The 22,125-nt window shown below is 42.4% G+C and overlaps 1 protein-coding gene across 1 annotated transcript in view; it reads left to right on the plus strand.

Moving 5' to 3' along the window:
- Positions 1 to 22,125, plus strand: part of HPCAL1 (hippocalcin like 1) — a 66,310-nt gene that overhangs the window by 15,131 nt on the left and 29,054 nt on the right. Inside the window, exon 2 of the mRNA XM_039569428.1 lies at positions 2,813 to 2,859. The gene's annotated coding sequence lies outside the window, so the exon portion shown is untranslated. The remainder of the gene's footprint in view (positions 1 to 2,812; positions 2,860 to 22,125) is intronic.

Below are 22,125 nucleotides of genomic sequence, written 5' to 3' on the forward strand. Positions count from 1 at the left end.
CACTATTTGGTTTGTTGGATGGGGAAGGCACAACAGTTTTTTAGCAGCAACACAGAAGAGAAATTAAAACAGTTTGTGGGTTGTGTTTCCTATTTTGCCATTGACCAAGTTCAATCCTTACCTTGTCTTTCCATTGGGGTTCATTTGTTTTGCAGCTTGGAGAAATAACATCCATCACTCTGTATGATGAGGATACTAAGTTTTGTCATAAAAAGATGTTGAATCCAATACAATTTGCTTAAATGTTTTTGTTGCTGCCAGGTTGCAACATTTATGAGTGTCTGCCCAGGGATGTCAAGAGTAATAGAAAATTCCATGGTAACAGAAAATTTCTTGGAATTTACTTCCTGGGAGCAGAAGACTGATGTAGTTAAAACCTGCACTGATGAGGGAAGCTACCAGGATAAAATAAGAACGCGGTCATTTAGGGGGCACACACTTAAGGGGTTTTCTCTTTATTTTTCCTTCCAGGCTCTTCAGGCTTTAGGGAAGTTTGTTTGAAACTGCTTCCCAGATGATGGGAAGATGCATGTGGGAAGGTTGGTCTTCAGTAAAAGCCATTCAACCAGCATCACTCACCAGTGATCAGGGGAGAGGGCACCTTCAGGGGATGACTGGTGACCCCATGTCAGGGCAGGATACCCTGACCTCACTTCTGTGACACTTGTTTTGTTCTTGTGATTTGTAGAAGGAGCTGCATTTCAGCTGGCTGCTTGACTTCTTTTCAATTTCTTCTTGGTGTTTACTTCTGAAAACCTGTGGAGAATTTGTGAGGTTACCATAACAATCAAAAAGGAAAAAATATAGTACTAAATTTTTTGAAAGGAGGAGATGGAATTGCAGCACAATCAGTCAGACTTTTATTACAGTGTTTTTCTGGAAATTAATAAATTATTTCCCACCTAGTCATCTTCTGGATGCTTATGAGTAACTGTAAGCATGGGTTTGTTTGGAACAAATAATGTCAGACACCCTAATTACCCTCTGGAGCAGGGTAACAGGTCCTGTAGATAGAAAAAGAGCAGATTCTATGATTTACTCCAATCCTACTTAGGTTTTTGATGCTGTTTTGATACTAGTAGGAAAAAAAACTAAGGAAAGGAAATTTTTTTGAAACTTATGGATCGTGCAAGGTAAGTGCGCTGACCATGATCCAGACTTAGCTTCTGTGTGTGATCAAACTCAGAAGTAGTGTTGTGTGAGGATTTCCAAAAGTGGACCCTATGGCATGGGTCATTGTTATTGAGGCATTTGATAAAATGCTGGTTCTGACTCAACAAGTAGCACCAAACTAGGGGATGTTACAAGTGCTTGGGGGGAGAAAGGTATTAGATTTTCAAGTAGCTTTGGACAGAACCAGACGATGACCTTGGAAGGTCCATCGTTCTCACCAAAAGGCTTTAGTGCGGGCTTGCTGTTATCTTTGGTGGGTGGGTTGGCTGTACAGAATACTCGGGGATGGTTGGAGGGCCTCCACTGAAAAGTGTTGTGGGGTCGTGGTGAGTCATACACTGCTTTTCCAGCATCATCCTGTCTCAACATCAGCAGACTCATGCTTCCATAAACAGGAGGATGGACTTCATGTCCAGTGTTGGGATCTCCTGGTGCTTTGGCATTACTGGAGTACTAAAGCCTGCATGAGGAGTAAGGATGTTTGGTCTGGAGAGAAGGTGCAGGATTGGCCTGAGGAGTTTGCAGTGCCAGCAAACAGCGGCAGCTTGCTGTAAGGTGAAACCCCGTGTCTGTAGCGGTTAGGGCCAGTGGAAATGAATGTGAGTGGTATCATGAAAGGTAGAAACTCCTGCTTGTAGGGATGGTGAAGTGTCGAAGGAGACTGTTGGGAGGCTTTGTCTGGGATGTCCATGGCTTGGTTTTGGCATTGGGCAGACCAAATGTGTGTGTTAGGTGTGGGCTGGAGGCACCTGGGAGCTAGACACAGTGGGATTTTGTTTGCAGAAGTTACAGGGTTACTGGGTCAGACAGGGATCTGGCAGAAAAGAAGCCGGTGTGTTGGGTTGGAGAAGATGAATTCTTCCCAGCTGAGCTTCACCTTGTTGGTGGAGGAAAATTGTGGTCAGCTCTGTGAGAGAGGGAATCAGAGCAAGACACTTGCTTTCGATTTTCTAATCCACAGATTTTGAGAGATTAGGAATCACAGGAGGAGGTGAACTTGCTCCTGGTGCTCTTATCTGTGACTTTTTAAAGGCTGATGAACCCTCTGCATTCAGAGCTGACAGATGCTGATGGGATGCAAATTATTATACTCTTTTTTCCTTGAGAAACATGCTCAGTGGAAGAAAAGTGAGCGTGTTTCAGAGCAATGCTTAGTGGCTGCAGTAAACTTGGAACTGGCTCACTCGTATTTTTTGTTGATTTTGCTCCAGTTTTTACATATTGGTGTGGTAATATTCTGTGGTATGAGTCAAGCAAACCTTCTGAATCTGAACTTGATACTTGCTTATTTTGAAAGATAAATTTTTACAAAAAATATTTAAAGTTAGAAGGGTGACTTCAACAGATTATTGAATATGAGAAGAATTTTCTGTCTGAATTCAAGACAAATCTGTGCACTTTTCAACATGGAAATGTTTCTTTTTTCAGGCTAATAATAAAATGCAAATGCACAACAAAGCTATTCCCCATTGTAGGGTAAGAACTGGAGCAGCATTTTTGCATGCTTAGACTGATTCTGTTTAGGTTTTTTTTTCTACTGGGAATGGTAGCTTTTACAGAAGAGGCCAAGAGAGTGAAGATTGTTACTTAGAGAAAAGCTGTAATGTAAAGCATGTTTGGTTTGTGTCTTCTCTTCCAGGTTATCGAGCCCTGTGGACTTTCTCTGAAGAGATTCCAAAATAGGTGGTGAGTATTTTGCAGAGCCTGCTCCTTTCAAAGCACTCTTTGATTTAGTAATAGAAAAACTAAATAAGAAATAGAAAATGCAAGCATTGTTTTTTGTTCTTCATTGAGTGCAGAAGTTTGCATTTGCTGAGTTAATGGCATGCTTTAATTTTAAAGCTGGCAGGGCTAATCTTTGAGCAGGGGTTTGTCGTCAAAATGTTAAGCTTTACCTTTGCACTAAAAAAAATTTCTTGAGATTTCATAAGTGAACTGTTACATTTTGAAAAATACTTGACTTTAGGGAAAAGCTGAACAAATTACGTTGTATTTTTTACTAAAATCCTACACATCCTACTGTGGCGGTGTTTTCTGTGTCAGAAAGCAACCTTAGGGTTTTTTTCCCTTGTGTTCTGTCCAAAGGTGTTAATTTAAAGGAATGCAACTTCCAGAGAGTTAAATGAGCTGCATAACCTATTCTAATCTCTGCCACATATGACTGATTTTGTTCTGCCTGCACCCAAGACTTCCATGTATTTAATTTGTATGCACTTCCTTAGGTTCTTATTTGTAAGTGAAACATTAAATCAGGAGGATGAGATCGCTAAGAACTGCCAATGTGGTGCCATTGCAGGTGCAAAGGCACCTCTTACGCTGATGTAAATCAGTGCAATTTCTTTTCCTCTGCTGGAGGTGATCTCTCCAACGGTGCCAGCTGGGACTCTGCTCTGTAACACCCTTTGCTGTTTGTTTTTGTTGTTTCTAGAGAAATACATACACTGTTTCCTCTTTCAATTCTAGATTTCTTTCCCATGAGATTAACCAAATTATATAATTACCCATTAATTCCTCAGGAAGTTCATTCTTTCGTTGCATTTCCCCAGTGCACAGGATACAAGCTATTAGAGCTCTTGTGTATTCAGACTGACTAATGAACTATGGCGGGATGCCCCAAACCTCTAATGGACTTTTCTGTCTTCTAAGTCTGTGTATTTCCCATAGATCAGATGCCTTTTGATACATATGGTCCCAGGTTGATTTGAAGTGTCCGTGCAGCTGAAATGTAGCCATCTGCACTGGTATTTTCTCAGGGCAGGGGAGGATGATGGAGTTTGGTGTCCACCTAAATATGTGTTCATTGTGGCTAGAAAATGGTTATTTAACCATTTATAAGGGGCTTACTTAACACCCCTTAAATGCGTATGTTACCAACTACATCTTTCATCAATGAAAACATCCCTTACTTAGTAAGCTCTGTTATCCTTATTTTCTGTATTGAGGCTTATGTTCCTAAAACTTGAGTTTTACAAGGCCAAATCGTGAATCCCATATGCCTTTCACCAAAATGCTCTTGTGAGCAGTAGCTTGTGAACCCCTCCTCTGCCCCAGCCCTGCAGCTATGATGGGGTCTGTATTGAAAAGTTGCATGGTTTGTACTGCTGATTTCTGTACTGGGACCTGAATATTCAGCGGATCTTTTTTGAGAGGTTGAAAAAAGAAACAAAATTCTTCTTCTGAGGACAGGGGAGTATGAGATGGATGACATTAATACCATGTGTGTAAAATCCAGGTAATTTAAAACTGTCTCTTTAAATTGAATTAAAATAGGATTTTCTTGTTTCAGGTAACACCTGAACAGGGTATGAGTAAAAAACCACTTGTTGATACTCCAGACTGTTTGCCACAGTTAATATGTCTTTCTCCTGGATAGTCTCTTTGGGCAGTGCTTTCTAAAGCATGGAGCTCCTGTGGTCTTTCAGGGGAGCTTGGGCTCCTGATGCACTTTAGCTAACAGAGATTAGAGTTGTTGGGTGTTTGTACATCACATTGATGCTTTAATGGTCTATATTCCTTGCCTTTTCAAGTTCAGGTGTGTCCATGATTTCAATTTGTGAATTTATATGATCCATGCCAGAAGAAGGTACATCTCTAGAGCATAACAGCTCCTGTATGGAGCTTTACGGTGGTCTGGCTGTGTCAGTTCATGTTTAACATGTAGGAAGAGACAGGCTTGAAGGCAGACTAGTGCTGAGCCTGATGGGCATTTTGCAAAATGTAATGTGTGGCCAATGGCACATGGATGGCTTCAGAATAAAGTACGAAACTAAAATGTGTATGAATGTGCCTAAAAGTAGCTTGACTTTTACCCCAGCTGAGCACATCTGGAAGTGAAGGTGCTGGCCAGGGAAGGGGGAAATTGGCATTTGGGTGCTCTCTTGCTGGGATACCACAGGCTCTGATGCAGCAAGCTGCTTACCTGTGTTTCTGCCTGTAAGCACATAAGCAGCTCTGGGCAGGGAAGACCAGGGAGCCAGACACATGACAAGAGATGCGTCTGTCAGGGCCACCCTGGGCAGGACACCTGAATGGACAGCTGTGTCGGGGGGCCTTGTGCCTCGGTGTGTTTCAGGGTGCTGCTGGAGTGACTGTGCTGGGAGGTTGGAGCTGGGATGTGGGCAGGAGGGCTGTCTCTGTCCCAGGTGCAATGCAGGGGGCTGTGATGGTGGCATTGCTGTAACCTCTGTGCTGTTCTGGAGGAGCACATAAGTGGCTGTGACCCATGGCCAGGGAAGGCAGAGCATGGGACATGAAATGGTGTGAACATCATTTCCGAAACTGCCTGTTGCTTGCATGGGCATAGGGCTCTGAGTCTGGAGCAGGGCCCCTTGCTTCTCTGGTCCAGAGCTGGTATGTTTGATGCAACGTGAAAGCGAAACTTTTTGCGGCCAGATCAATAGATCTGTCCTGCCAAACTGGCTTTGAGAAACATTCTATTTTTAAACAGAAAGCTGAGTTTAAATCTCTGCAGAGATTTGTGGGAAGGAGGGTCCCCTTGAATGGGAGGTTGCAAGCAGTACTGGAGGGCTGAGTTTCTGAACATATCTCAGGATTACCTGTGGCAAGATGTGGAAATCAGGAAATGTTCTTGCCATTGGTGTTGGTATATTTGTTGGAAATACGCTCTATGTTCTGTGCACAGAGCCAGGCCATGGGCATCTCCCCATGATGTGGCTCTGGGATCTTCTCCATCACTAGAACATACCCCCTCCCCAGGATCTCGTCACCCCTGAGTCCTGGTGCCTTCTAGCACGGCTCTGTGTCTACTGCCCTTGTCAGCATTTCCTTGTCTTCTCTGTAGCCCACCTGTGTCCCCATATCCAGAGTTCCATGGGGTCACCATTCCTGTGAATATTCAGGCTCTGCAAGCAGAAAAAAAGCCAGTAGCAGTGCCAGGCTGAGCACCATGGCAGAGAAGGAGAAGGGAGCAGGCAAGCCAAGTGGGAATTTGGGGCTGTTTTCTCCTTCCCCTGAGCATCATCTGCACTACAGCCTTGAAAATCTGCCTTGTTTCAGAACTCGAAGTCAAGTCCTCTTGGGGAAAGAGAGACTTTTCAGTTCTGTTAACTTTTCCTGTTACCTTTCCCTGCTGTCTGGAGGGAGCCGTGAGGGCCAGATACCTGCCATACATAAAACTATACCGTGGGTGCAGGGAGGGGAGATGGAAATGCAATTAATGGAAAATGTGTCTTAAAAAAGAACAAATGGGGAGCACAATAGCAAATGAAGTATCTTTTCTGAGTAACTTATGTAACAAAGTAATTAAAAATAATTCATTATGGTTTAATGTGTCCTTAATCAAAGCTTCCAATTTTTTCCTTAACGACCTTTAAAAATTGCTATTTGAGTGTTTGTCTTTTACATTCTCATTATAAATAGGTTTTACTGATGTTTTCTCTGTTGAGAATTTTCTATGTTGTACTGCACATTTGCTTTCCATATACACTGTTTGCTCATTCAAGGATGTTAAGAAAAAAACCCCAGAATGAATGTGGAGCACTGCTGTTTGTCTGTGTTTTTTTTTATGAATGAATCTTCTGCATGAGTGTTCACAGGATTTGGGATTGCTCACTTTTCAAAAACTTCTAAAATTCAAACTTTTTCCTTAATTCTTTACTGTGATGGGGAAAAATTAAAGCAGGCTTTCATTTTCAAAAAGTAAACTATTAGCCAAGATTTCCAAGCTGGAAGATAGTGGGGCCCTATAATTGCCCTGTGTTCCCCATTGTGCTCCCCCAAACACCACCTGCCTTCTCCATTTTGTAGAGATGTTGCTATATGGCATGAAAAAGTAGTGTCTCCTAATGCAAGTATCTCGTGTTGATTCACTGCTATACAACGGTTCATCCCCTAAGAGTGTGGGATTACAAAGTATTATCATGCTCAGATTGACTCAGGTAGTGCTATTTTTATTTAAGCTGTATTAAGGTATCGTTGTGAATCTTTGGTCTTGCAGCATGGGTGTAATACGATTAACTATTTTTGTAAAAAATCAACATGGGTGTACAAATCCTGTCCATGTCAAGAGCTGCAAAGATTAGTCATTTTTTTTCCCCCCTCTCCTTTACAGTGAGTTGTTACATTTTTAATTTTCCTGTGACTTCCATCATGTGGGGCAGGCTTGGAATAAAATAAGAAGGTGCCTCAGGTCTCAGGGACTTGGTACTTGCTGGGAGAAGCTTTGGTACAAGAGGGGGGCTTTGGTGTAAAAGGGAGCAAGGTTTGGGGATGCTCAGTGGGATTACCTGGGCAGTCACCAAGGGAGTGCAGTGGGTTTCACCCACCTGAATCTTTGAGGAGCCATCTAATTCAAGCAAATGAGACCTCCCCTGACCAGCAGTTCTGTCCCTCCACCTTGCTGGCTTTTATATCAGGCCCTACCAGTCTTAATAAAATGGTAATTTGGAGTGGATTCTTGCTCAGCTCCTTCTCATTAACCTGTAGCAGCTTGATATCCTGGTAATGCAAAGATAAACATGCATCCTAGGGCTGAGGTAGGCTAAGGGATGCAGTCAGAAATATCCACAGACAGCATGTCTGTCCAGGTAGATCCCTGCAGGTTGGATAGACTGCCAACCATTGTGTTTCCAGAGGGGAAGGAAAAAAATCATGGCCTTTCTTGAAAAGGGAATGCAATGAGATGAGGTGTGATTTTCCTCAGTTGGGACAAATATGAAGTTGATTAAAATAAGTTCCTTTGCAATAGGTCTGAGTGGAGTTACCACTATAAGTCAGCATGGTTTGCAAAGATGGTGGGTGTAAAAACTACTTGACAACATTGCTTTGGTGATCTAGGAATTGCGTAGCAGAGTTACAGCAGCCCAGGGGATGCTTCCTGTAAGCTGCTTGGATGCAGCTCCCTTTCTGGGGAACTCAGCAGAAAGGACATTGCCCCTCCTAAACTTCCCACCTCCCAGATGCACTGGGATGGGGGGCTGGTCCAGGGCAGGGAATGCAGCACTGTCTCCTGAGGAGGAGTTTCTAGGAATCTTTCTGGCCTTCATCAGCATTTGGAAGGAGAGGTGAGGGGGAGAGAGGATGAATGTGGGCATCCTCCTGGGTTCTTTATCCTGGGACAGCCTGTTTGACGAGGAGCTTAACTGCTGTAACTGGCTCATGGCACCCAAAGGCAGCAGGATCCTGGTGGGAATGCTACCACAAGCAGCCATGGCTGTCTTGAGTGTGGTCTGCAGTTGTGTGAGTACAAACAGAGAGAGAGAATGAGCATTTCCGTCCCCATCAAGCCTTCATTTGAAATGAAGGAGGCATTTAATATATGGATTTTTACACCCTTCTCCTTAATTACCAGCAATGCAGAACAACATTCAATAACTGCTTGGCTACTACTGTAAATAGAAAAGATCCCTGTGGTAGTGGCTGGGTGCTCCATGTTTCGGTGTGGGCAGCACAGAATGTCCAGTGGATGGGTGAGAAGATGCTGTGGGTTTGCCAGTGCAGCTTCACAGCCAGGTTCTTGCACAGTCCTGTTCCCAGCTGACCACGAGCTGTTGCATTAGGTGTGAAAATCAGCTGGTGAAGTCTTATCTCTGTTACACTAGGGTAGAGGAAGATAAATTGCCAATTTTTCCATAATAAAATATGTAGATAACTTTGACATAGGATGCACATTGCTTTGTTAATGGTTTTGTTTGGCAGGCTTGGTTTGGGACTTTTCTGGGAGGGGAGCAGTTCCCACAACACCACCAAGTGTTGCATGTACATCTGCTGTCATGTCCAGACATTGCCCTCCTCCTGCATGGTGTTCTGGTGAAGTTCCAGCAGAGCATCAGTGGGGTTGGTGGGGTGGAAACTTTATTGTGTGAACAAAGAGAGTCTCAGTTAAGCTGGGCAGTTTTGTTTCCTTCTCCCTAGGTGTTTGGTATTTATAAATATCACCCTTGGGTTACCATAAAATCTGGTTTCTCAGCAGTAAAAATCCTAATTGTTGCTTTCCAGAGAGCTGACATGAATTCCCAGGAAAAGCAGACATGGCCATCAGTCCCTTGTCTAGATTTTTTTGTTGTCTGGAAAGAAGCTTCGGGATCTGCAGTTGGACTAGATGATCACTCTGGGTCTTTTTCCAACTAAACTACTCTGTTCTATTCCAGTGCAGACAGGATTGGAAAGCTGGAAGAAGACTGGGCTGTAGATCCCAGCTGTAGCTGTGCTTCTGCTTTGGTGCAGGAGTGGTGGGATGGATTTTCTTTGCTAGGTGCTTGCTGGCTGGCTATATCTCACACCCTAAAGCCCAAGAATTAATTGTCTCAATATTGATTTCATCAGTAAATGGAGTGTAGTAAATCTGTTACAGTAAAAATGAAGTGGATTAAACTGCAGAATTTTTCATTTCACCAAAAAAATCGTATTTGGCCTTCACTGAATTTCAAAGGGAATATAATTCGTCATTTTATTAAATGAAATGCTATGGGAAAAAAAATTTCGGAAAAATACTACGTTTTGTAATTTGGGGAGGAAATTTGATTTTAGGTATTTACCATCAAAAAATTATTTTGTGGCTCATCAGTATTAAGACATATATTCTTATGGGTGTATATCATGTCTCTTTGCTTGGTATTTACCATTACTGCCTATTTGTCAAAATAATTAATTATCTAGTTCTGATAATTTATATTGGAATCACTAAGGCAGGTTGGTTTTTTTCTAGGTAAAAATACCTTATCTCTGAATGATGGGTGAAATATTTTAACTTTGTAACAAGGAACACAGTAGATAGGTATGTTAATACAAGTTCCTGAAAATAGAAACTTGAGAATGTAAAACCTTGTGCTTATTGGTTTCAGAATATGCCAGGAATACCTTCTCTGAGTTTTCATGTGTTTTCTAACTGTTTTGCATCTGAAAAAAAGAGCTTTTTTCCTTTTGTTTTGGTTGGTTATTTGTTTTAAGTTTGACCACGTGTAGTGCATAGACTGCTCCTCAGTCACAGAGTGTGGTGAGAGGATTGAATGGTCCCTGTTCTCCACTATAAAGATAGTGGGATATGAATTTACCTGCAAGGTGGCAGCTGAGTGGAGGGCTGATAGAAGATAGGAGGTGCAAAAGGCATTTCACAGCAAGCAGGTACTAAATTACATATTTTGTGTGTGTCCTCCTGAACCAGTGTGTTTTAAAGATCATAGCCTGGGACTCTAGGAAAAGGGGTTTTGTTTTGCAGGTTATCTGGTTCTTCAGTTGTTTCCAGATGTTTAACAACTTTGTGGTAGTGTTCCCCTCCAGCCACAGGTTTTCTCTGCACCCTGGATAAAGTGTGACTTAGTAGGAGACTGGGCCTTATATGCTTTCCACCCCTTCTGAATCCTTCCCAGGATGATAAAGGATATTGAAAAAAATTTAAAAGTTTTATTTTATTTCTCATTACATCTCAAGCATCCTTCTCCCAAGCTCTGCAAGATGCCCCACTCAGGGATGATAATGTCTCTGCCTGGACAGCCAGGGATCCTAGGGGAATGGAGCAGCATCCACCTCCATGACAGCACCCACGCAGAACACAGGATTTGTTACGCCTAAACACAAGTCAAAACTTGTAAGAAGTGGTTTTATAATGGGAATATGCAGACCCCTGAGTATAATGCTGCTGCTATACGCTTTCATAAATCTTAAGGTTTAGGGATGACAGTTATGATGCATGGCATTGGGAGTCTGTGAAACAGCAGTCATTAAACAAAAATGGGCTTTTAAACTAATGACAGCTGCCTAAATGGCTTAGCAGTGAAACAGATTCCCTGAGGCAACCATTCTTCAAATAATACAGGTCCTATTGACTTTAAAAAACGCAGGAAAATATTTTGGTTTGCTGCTGTAGTACTGCTTTTGCATTCATCCCAAAGGTCAAGCTGTGAAGCGTTTGCGAGTCTTTAAACTGAAGGTGTTAGAAAATAATGAATGGCAATCTTTCCAGTAATTCATTCACTGTTATTCCCCTGAATTAAGCCACGTGTAATACCAAGGATTCACACCTGTTCCAAGATGGGTTTACAAGTGAGTATGGGGAAACTTTTCTCCATCTAAACTCAGCTTAGTGTTTAACCTAGTAGGTAGTTTTGCACAATATCTCTGTTGTACAGAATTTTATCCAAATGTCTTCATCAAAACCTGTTCCAACTCCTGCTGGTTTAAAATTACGCACAGTAAAGCAGAATGTTGCCTTGTCTCCTTTGAGGATGTCATTCCCAGCCTAAAGCCAAAGCTGTAAATATGCATGTTTTTCCTTTTCCTTCATGCCAGAGGTCCTGACAGACAAGGGCTACCTGTATCTGAAAGACATTGGCCAGTTTCCTTGAAGACACATTTTAAGCAGGTTGATGGTTGCAGAAGAGCAACCTATTCTCAGTCAACCACTTTCACATCTTTTTAACTTTTGCTTTTCCCCTGCCCAAGTTTGGTTTCTTCCTGAAAGTTCTTGTTTGGCTTCTGTCTTCCTGACCCCCTCATTCTTCATCTTTATCAGGACTCATGGTTTTTTTGTTCCTCCTTATACTACCAGAGGACAGAATAACCCAGACTGTGAAAGGATGTCAGACAGCTGAATTTGGTTGTTTTGCATCATGTCTCTTCATACCATACGCAACTTGGAGCCCACTTCTTGCTCTAAAAACCCAGCTTCAGCCTGGGTCTGGCCTTGCTTGCTGAGTAACTCCAGATAATTCCCATTTTTTTATAAAGCAAGCAGTTCCACTACTAATGTATGTGAAAGCTGTTGAGAGCAGTCATATTTCACTTTCTCCCTGTCATGAGATGTCATTTAAAAGCTGAATGTTGAAATGCTTTCTAATATTTCTAGGAGCCCTATGAGACTAAGCAGAGGTTAGGAAGGATGTGATGGAGGGTGGGCTGGAGGTCCAGAGGTCTCCTGACAAGTCAGGGATGTAGAGCACAGCTTTCAGAACCTGACAAATTCTCTTGCGAACATCACCAGCAATCCTGGCTCTCTGCAGGCTTTGGCTCTTCTGTGAGACCTCCATAACACAGTACTCTTTCCACCACTTTTCTTGTTTGCCTCCATAGTCCTAACCACAAATGTGCCTTCTGTGGGCAGTTCTTTGTGGAAGAAGAGGGCTGTCTAGCTGTGGTGACTTCAGCCATATTATCCTCTTCCTAGGGAGTCATATTCTCTTCTTCCTAGGGAGTATGCTTGAGTCAGGAGAGAAGAGTGGAAGAAGGGTTATATTAACTAAAACATGAACATGTGAACAGATGGCTGACCTCTGTAACACCAAGAACTGTTTAATTTTAGAAATTTGCAGGCTGTTTCAAGTTTGTTGTGCTCCTTACAACCATCTGAGCATAGATGCACAATGATTTATTAGCTTACTGCAAAGTTTGTTGTTTAATTTCCCTGCCTGTTTAATTTTTAATTTGAAATACTGAGCTTTAGGTGGAATAAGCAGGATCCTGGATCATCAATGTGATTGGCTCCCTTTGTGACAACTTCCTTTAAAGCACTGGAAGGTGAGGGAGAAGAGATGTTCCCAGTCATGGTGGAAGGAGCTCAGCTCCTCTGCTTTTCTCACTTCCCCAGCATGCTCAGCCCTAGCACAGACAGGGACCATGGAACAGTTAATTGTGGGCAGGGAGGAGACAGATGATCATCCTGGCCCAAATCACTTAAACATCTTAAGAGTCTACCCTTGCCTGTCTGAACGAGCCAACTAATCTTTCAGTGAGCTGCACAACTGAGCACTGAGTTATATATGGTACAAAGAGAGAGATGACACAGAGTGATCAAATTCCCCTATCCTACCTCTACCACAGCAAAAGCTGTGCACCATTTGCTTGCTTAATGGTAGAAGAACATCACCATTGGAAGAAAATTGTTTCTGGCTATGGGGGTTCTCATCCTCTGGAGGCTTTTAGGTCAGGGTTATCTATCTTTTGAAAACAAGTGATACAGGCCAAATGGGTGGTGGCTGGCTGCCAAAATTCTTGGAGAAATTATTTGAATGAAAAGGTATTGGACTAGATCAGTGGTTCTCAATGCTTTCTGGGAGATCTCAGCAAATTCCCAGGAACTGTGCTTCTGACACTTGTGTGGCAATTTGAAAGAGCAGTATCTGCATGGTGACCACACATGAAGTCTGGTGCTGTCCTGGAGACCTGATGGGATGAGTGATGCCAAGGGTCCCATCTGGGATTCAGAGAGTCAACACTGGAGTAATAAGTGTGAAGCACTTGAAAAATGTCTTTATAAGGAGTGTACCATGTTAGTCTACCAAAAAGTGAAAGAAAAAATAAATCTATATTAGTGCAGCATGTATTTCTTTTATAGACATCTGGCTTATCACTGTGGTTGGCTTTTCTTAATTACTGCTAATGCTTCTGAAGGCTGTGCAGTTGGAGATGGAATGTGGCTGGCCCAGAGTCAGGGCACAGCAGCTTTTATTGGGGCCGCTTGGAGACAGACCATCTGCAAAATGTATTTATTTTTTTCCTTGGTTGTCTTCTCTAAATAAAAATGTGATGCTGTGAGAACGTCCGTTCCATCCTATTGCTACGCTGCACCAAAGATGCCATTTTCTGACAAATTGTTTTTGAAAGTTATATTTGGCAAATGTCTGTTTACTTAATTCCTGTCCTGTCATTCCTGCTTGTCCGTGAAAGCCGAATCTCTTTGCATGCAAACTCAGCTGTAGCTCAGTTCAGAGCATTCTTTAAACTGTAGTTGCTTTTTACTCATTTGCTTTTTTTTAGCTCTCTTCCTCTGGCAATGGGGGAACTGCAGGTACTTCACGTCTGATGGAGGCAAATCCAGCGCCTGCCGAGCCGAGGGCTGTTAGAGAAGGTGTGACTGTTGTGTGGTCAGGGTTCCTTGCCACCGCAAGTGTTGGAGCTTCAGCACCCTTGGCACCCTGTAGCTATCACACAGGAGTGTAACCAGGATTAGCTTTGCAGGAGTGAGTATCTTCTGCCTGCAGAAAACCACGTGAAAGTCCTGCTGGCTTAGGTCTTTAGCCAGCAAAGGAGACTTCATCCTTACCTTCAACAAAATTGGCTTGTCAGGAGAGCGCTTGGAAGAAGTAGCTTTTTTTCTTTTTCTTTTTTTAAGAAAAGTAATTTCCTTGGGCTTGGTGCCCTCTCTGAAGTGAACTTAGCTGCTCGGGACATTGGGTTTTGTTCTAGAAATAAAATAGTCCTTCATCATAGAGCTCTATTCAATACTGTGCTGTTCAAATCACTGGGGAAAAAGGGATAGTCCCTCTGTGACACTGATTTTATAACTTTTTTTTTTAAACTGATAAACTTAAGGCTTTCCCTGAAAAAAGTGAGCTTAAGCAAGGCATAACATGTTTTCCCCATAGTTACAGTGATGTAATCCAGCTTTGGTCACCCTTGCCTAGCAGTGGGTGTTTCTGGAGGAAGGTAGAGCATAGGGACTGCAGTTAGAAAGGCAAATGCAATTACAAGAGCAAACAGTTGTTAATATTCTATAAAATTGGTACTCATTGCTCTCAGGTTCACCTTCCTTGCCTTAAGGTTTTCTCTTTAGAAGCAGTTTCTGTAAATACCATCTCTTCCTTTTCCCTTGGAGAGATCTCAAATATCTGGGCTGGAATAAGTGTCTGGGTAATCAATAAATTTTAATCTACATGATGGGGATTTTCTCCTTTAAGTTGGTTCTTTCTGTGCTGGAGAAAACATGTCTAAAGCAAATGTAAAATGAAGAAGGGTTAGATTTGACTTGACTTGCTGTTACTATATGCGCTTATAATTTTGCAATATGAATGTCTTCCAAAACAATTATAGTTATTACAAGATTGACACTCAGTGATTAATCTACTACCAGACAGCCAGTGCAGTAGTGTCTTTGAAACAATTTTTGAGCCTCTTCCCTGCTGTTCTTTCCCTGCAAATCTGATTTCAAGATAAGCCAATGACCATAAAATGTGATGTGTGGCCTGGCTCTTTTTCAATCTCCTCCTTTGCTTCAGCGTTGTGCTTCTGTCTTGCACTGAAAAGTATGTAATGAAAGTATCTGAAGTCTGCCCTCTGCCAGAACATCCAGTCTTGTATTTCATTTGAGGCATATGCTTAAATTATCTTGGGGCTGGCTGGATTTATTTGTACACTTAAGTGCATGCTTAATCTGGGTGAATAATGATACTTGAAAGATTTTGTTGATGGGAGTCACAAGTGGTTTGGTTTGTGTTAGTGGCATAGGTGCAGAGCATGTGAAAATATTCATTGATCATCTCATTGTCTGGAGCAGTCCTTGTAATGGGAATACCTGCTTATATCCTGGTTTTCTTCTCAGAAGGTCTCTGCTTTTGGCTATGTAGTGTAGAGGGAGAGCTTCCCATGCTTAGTTGAGCTGAATCTGCAGCTGAATTTAGGGAGGTGACAAAACACTGTAAAATCCAATAGTTTGTGAGAGAAAAGGCAAGACCACAGAAAAGATTCCAGTTTGGTTCTTCATGCATTCTGTAAACTTGTACATTTTTAACGTTTTTACAGCTACAAGTCATAACACTTGCGTGTTGTGCTGCATCAAGACTGACTCAGAGGAGTCCTCCAACACCTGTTGATGGTGTGGACCTGCTTATGTGCTAGTTCTGGTTTTAATTGTCTTGCTGTTTAAAGAGATGTCCTCAAACGTGACCTGAGGTTAGAGGTTAAGCTGTTCCTCATTACTCTGAATAGCAATGATACATTTGGTTGTATGCCCTGTTGAGCCGACTTGGAGCCGATGAGCAGAAGTGGCGCTGGGCATAAGTCATGGAGTTACTCACAGCTTCTTAATCTTTTCCTTAAGTTGTTTTGTTTAATAATACAATGTAATAATAATTCTGGACAATAATAGGTTTGCTTCTCTGGCTTGTGTGGTGCCAATTCTGTTGTTGCAGAGGTTTTGTGTTTGCTCTCGATAAACATCAGGCACAAAGGCAGTTGTTGTGTGCATGGTTGACCATGACTTGATGAAGCTATAGCAGATTTTGTCTGCACTTGGAAATATTTTCTTGTCCCTTAAAGGCAACTCTGTGCTCTGACAGCAACGCTTTCATTGGAGAATGAGAAAATTTTAACACTGGCTCCTACTGCTCAGCTTTCTCAGGTACATGAATCACCTTTCTTAATTCCATATAGTGGAAGAAACAGTCCCGAAGTGCTTATAAATGATGTTGTTTGCATTTGCTCAGGATGCTGAAGTTTGGGAGCGAGCTCCCAAAGAGATCTGTGCTATGTTAAGGTTATTCAGAGTAAAGCTTCTTTTTGGTCTTAATGCGTTTGCTACTGAATTTTAGTATGTAAACGTGAGACAGACTGCTCCAACCCAGCAACAGATTATTATTGTTTTGGTGGGATAACTTTGGTGCCTCTTCAAAAATGACTCAAATGACGAGTGCTTATAAATAAGCAGTCTCCCCTCCTCTCAACCTTCAAGTGTGGGAGACCAGTGCTGAAGTCAAAAAAGGGATGCAAGGGGAGAACCAAGAGCACCCTTGTCTCTGGATGCTGTGGGATGAGGCTATACATGGCAATTGATACCATTTAATCTTATTTTTAAGATATTTTTCTACACACATCATGACACTCTCTCATCATCCTGTTGTTTAGGTTGTTCTGTGAACTGGTTGTGGTCACCATGTTTCAAAATAGCAGATTTCATGAGGCTGTGTTGATTGCAAGGCACTATCTCCTGTTGTTGCAGCGAGCAGAAAGTAGACTTCAGTCCAAATAAACTGCTCCCCTCTTGGGTGCTTGCCCCTTGGGCTGTTCACACCACCTTGACTAGAAACTGCCACACTCAGTTTCAACTTGACCACGGGTGTTTAATAGTTTGAAGGGGTTTTTGTCAGTGCTGTGGGTTTATTTTTTCCATCTGCTGTTCCCCATCCTGATGCAGTACAGTATAAGCTCCTCTCCCTTCTTGTGCTTTTAAGATACATCAGCCAAGTGCTACTAGTTTCCACTTTCCTTACTCTTTTTTTAAAATTTGCATCATTGAAGAGCATTTTGATCTTTGCTCTTTACTTTTATTTGCATGATCTAATTCACTTTGACTTGGGCAATTTCTCTTTACCCCTTTGTTTCCTGACCTCTGACACAGCTCTGTCTTTGATGAGCAGCTCTTCCTTTCTATTCCTTGCATACACTCTGCTTAGTCCTAAAAACCCCCTTTTTAGTGATTTTTTTTTTCTGTAGTTGATTGGGACTCATTCTGCAGATATCTCCCCTACTTTGTTTGGGGTTGATCAGTACAATTTTTTTTTTTTTTTCATCTTTGCCATACAGATATTCTAAGGTTCTCACAAGCGTGTTCTTGAGCACCTTCTTCCAGTTGGCTTCCATGTCGAGTTCCTTAGAGTCCTCAAAGCTTATGGGAAATTGACAAGATGAGTTTTTGTGTTTCCCTAAATCACCTCCCCATGATTACAATCGCCTCCAGAGTTGCTTTCACTGAGCACTTATAGCTACTTACAGTGTCTAAATTAGAATTGCCCTTTTCTAGTTCAGCAGCTGGAGGATTATAATTGTTGTCTTCTGCTTCCAGGAATATCTGTGGTCAGCTCTTTACGTTAATAGTGGGTTCTTCAGTTGAGTATTTTGGGAAGTTGCAGTCCCACAGTAAGATAAGCCCTGCTGGCACTTCTGTCTTGCTGTGGACCTTGCAGTCTGCACTGCACTGCCATGCAGACTCTATAGGGTGTAGGATAACCTGTGCTGTTGTCCCTCCTTCTTCCAAGCAGTGTTGACCCCATACCACTGCTGTCCTTTGGAGTTTCTTATTCTGCTCCGTGAGTTTTCTCTTGCAGTGCCCTTTCTCCTGGTATCAGTATGTTAATCCGTGCTCTTGTTTCTTATTCATCATCTGTGAATTCTGGCTAATTGTCTAACATCCTATCTAACTGCTGCTATTAGTGTTCATATGCTCTTTACTCTCCTAAGTTTGGATAATATGTGCTTTTTTTGTCCACATTTACCAATCCCCCTATTTGTTTATTAAAACCAGATGTGGGAATTAAATTATTTTCCTGATTATCCTGTCTCTAGAGGTATTTTTTTTCTGTAGGTTAAAGCTCCTGGCTGTGCCTGCTGTGATCACAGAAGGACGTGCCTCATCTACAGAGAAATGTGCTTTTTTCCCATGAATGCCTTCTGGTGGTGAAACACCCTAAAACTTCCCTTCCAGTATCAGCTCTTGAACCATATGGATGACATTAACTTGTAATAGCTTTTCCTTCCTGTTGTAGCATCAAAAGTCCTCAGGGATGGTGCTCAGAGTCTAAGCCTGGTCTCCTCAGACTCTCTCTATAGCCTAGAGGGAGGTAGACACCACCAGAGAGCATCTAAAATAGGCTCCTGCTCCAAGTTGCTTTCCTGGTCTACTGGCAGAAAGACTATCCTCTTCTGGGCTAAATTTAGTCCTGAGCCTGGTTCATGCCTGTGGCTGAGTTTTTCATCTGCCCACTGAGACCAAGAGCCCTTTTCTTACTGGAAGGCCAGAGATAAATCTCTGAGGGAAAAAGAAACTAGAATACTCGTAATTAGAAGAATCAAATGAAGTGATGTAAATATACAGAGAGCTGAGGACAGTACAGTGGAGCAACCAGGGGACACAGGATGGAAAAGGAGATGGGGAAGTGGAATATGAGGAAGAAGAATCAGGTCTCCAACAGGCTGTGGCCTTGCAATCAGAAGCAGCTGAAAGACTTTGCTGGTGCAAAGACATCTTGCATCATCTCTCCAAACAGGAAAAATGAAGTCCAGATTGCTGTGTCTAAAGAATTATTTTTTTATTTGCCATTAAGAGGGTAGACACAAAATCAGATTTCCACTCCGAGTTGTCTTGTATTTTTAGCCTGTGATTGGATTGCAAATGCACACTGGATATTTACATTTCTGGAAGCAGACTCTGGTGCTGTTGTCTTAACCAGGATCCAAGTTAATTTGCTGAGCTTCCAGATGGGAGCCATTCGTTTCTCTATTACACATTTGCAGGAATGCTTAATTTAATCTAGATTTTCTAGCTCAGTAATTTGCCTATTTTAACATTCAAGCACTTTCCCTATCTCTCCTTCTGGTTTTTTTTTCCTTACCCTTGAGCTGAATTATCCACTGTGCAGAATAAAGAAACTGAGTTTTCCAAAAGGATCCACCTGTCCATCATCCATCCAGTGTGGAAGCTCTTGGGAAGATGATTGTCCTTCCATCTCCTACAAAAGGTTTCCTAAGAGGTGACTAAGTGCAAGACATAGCTGGTAGAGCCTCTTAGCCCTGTTTCGCTTGGTTTGTTGAGGTTCATTACATTTTGCTATCTTCTTTGTTTTAAACTATTTAATGATCACCTTATTCTGGTCTAGTCCTTGTGCTGAATATAGATATTGCTACACTATTGGCTCTTTCTCTGTTGTGGGTAGATAAGGATATTTGCAGGAGGAGGTTCATAATTTTCCTTAGCAACATTCAGCCTCCAGTGCATTGAGTGGTTTGTGATTGTATTATAGCCATTTCTTTAATGAAATTTTGAACTACATGTCTCTCTTGCAATCACTTCTGCCTGGGGTTCTTAGATAGCTATGCAAGCACTATGTGCATCACTGCCGTGGTGTACAGAGCATACTGAAGGAGCAGATGAGGTGCAGACAAGTTATGTTAGCTCATGAACCAGCTCTTTTCTTCACTGCTGCATTTTCCATAACAGCTAAGACTGGTAGGAAAAAATGATGCACTATGTTCTAGCTACTTTAGTTTCAGAATGAGTGTATTGAACCAGTTTGAGGTCAACTTTATTATTTCTTCTTCTTGTGTTACAAATTCCCAGTGCTCCAAATAGCCAAATGTCATTCCAGAAAAACACAGAAGTGCTGCACGGAGAGTTTGCATCCCTAAGCCCTGGAGACACAGCATGCCCAGGGTGACAGGCACAAATGAGAGCTCATCTTGAGCAGGTCGGGTCAGCACTGTGCAATACTTAGCACGTGGATGGACAGGTACAATTGCCCTGCGTGGTTCCTGTGTTGCTTGTAGTGATGGTGCAGTTGAAAGAAGCTGGGGTTGGCAGGAAATATGCAATAGGCAACTGTCCTATGTCATTCCTTGCTGGGGAAAGTTGCCTGTGAGGCAGTGATGATGGGAATGACATGTTCTTCATCTGTATGACATAAAGTTTTGCTGCCTCCTGGTCTGGGACTCAGGCCCCAAGGTGCTGGGATAATGTTTTCAGCCAGGTGGTGCCCAGCCCTTGCAACTTCGGGGCAAAGTGGGGTAGCTGGCTATGCAGTCAGGTACTTAACTGGGGTCCTTGGTACGAGTACCTTTTGGGCGTGAAAGGATCAATATTGGCTTTCTCCATAGCAGATCACTGGACAGGTTTTGGAGTGCTTTATCAGGTGATGGAAGTGATGAGGCAGGGCTGGGTGAAGCAATACTGTGGTTGTACCATAGAAAGGCGGGCATAGGCTCGGCAGCGCAGCCCATCCTTGGATCCAAGGACAGGGCATACATCTTGTACAGGCTCAAAGGGTCAGGGCAAAACCTGGACATGATTCCAGCACCAGTGGCAAGCTGTTAAGCACCATAAAGGCAAAGATAATGTAGTGGAAATGTTACAGTAAAAGATTATTTGGTTAACAGTTTTCAGGTTAGCCTGTTAGGTTAACAGACAGTAACCCAAACAGGGTGGGCTTTCTTTAGGAGGAATAAAGTAGCATAAGAGATGTTTAAATTCTTGTCTTACATATTTGTTTGAAGACAATAATGAGCCATTAGTGGGAGAACTGGTTTAATTTACTTACAGGAACTGAAATGACATGATATTCTTGAGTAGGAAAATAGTATTTTACATTATTTGATATAAAAATGATATTATATATTTTATTAGAGCATTGTTTTTTACCTTTCTCTACCACTGTAAAAAGGATGAATATAAAAAAGAAAGAAATTGAGTTTGTAATAAGTTCTGAAATGCAGCTGGGAGGTAAGCTTGTTGTGTCTAAAAGGCCATCCTGGAAGTTTTCTCCCTATTGTGGTGTGCATGCAAACTCATTCTGACCCTCTAGGAGTTTCTCAGAGTCTTTTCCTGCCTTAGTGTGATCAGGACACTGAAACACGGGATTATCCCCTATGCTCCCCCCAGTCACAGTGGTATGCGTGTGTTGTGAAAATGGCTCAGCAAGGCTGCCCTGCAGCAGCCCAAGCTGGTTCAGGCTACCTAGGAAATCCTATTAACTCAGCAGTGTCAATACAGTGTGCACAACTTTGGTGCAGAGGGGACTATTTATAGCTTCAGTAAGAGTATTGTGTGCACAGGGTTTTTCTTTCACACCTAATAAAGGGACCTTGACAGATTCACTGTCCTCTTTACCTGCTCAGCAGCTCGGGTGCCAGACCTCTGAGAGCACCAGTGTTTTTGCTGGAAATCCTGGTCATATTCTAAGACCAGCTGAGGGCCACTGTGGAGGAGGAGGTCGTGATTTTCCACCTGCCTCTCTGCACAACATCTCCTCTTCTCCTGACTCACTGGGTTCAGCCGTTTGACTCCTGGGCATGCAGTGCCCTGCTGTCACCATGAGCCTTACTGTGGGAAGAGGAGGGGTGCCATATGTATATGTCAGTGATGTCATTAAATTTCTGAAGCTCTTCTCCATGATGAGTGAGCTTTGTGGGGTAAAGTGTGTAGGATCAGGAGGTTGGAGGGACAGAATGTGGCAGAGCTTTAGGGTCAGTTAACAAGGCAAGGTACTTAGTCTTCATGGGAAAGATGATTTATGCACCCCATCAGCAATGTCAGTTCATGGATTTTTCAGGTCTGCCTGGGGCGATAGGAAGGATTCACCTATAAGAAGTTTCTGGGCTGGGATAATCCAGCAGTGGAGCAAGAACCTTCTTTGTGAGTGTGTGTTCACACTGCAGTTTGAAGCTTTGGCATTTGGCAAGCACAGTAAAGGTATGTCAAGGAATTTCCATTAATTAGTTTTAAAATAACATAGCATTGAG

The sequence above is a fragment of the Corvus cornix genome, chromosome 3 (assembly GCF_000738735.6).
Source record: "Corvus cornix cornix isolate S_Up_H32 chromosome 3, ASM73873v5, whole genome shotgun sequence".
Taxonomy (NCBI): Eukaryota; Metazoa; Chordata; class Aves; order Passeriformes; family Corvidae; genus Corvus; species Corvus cornix.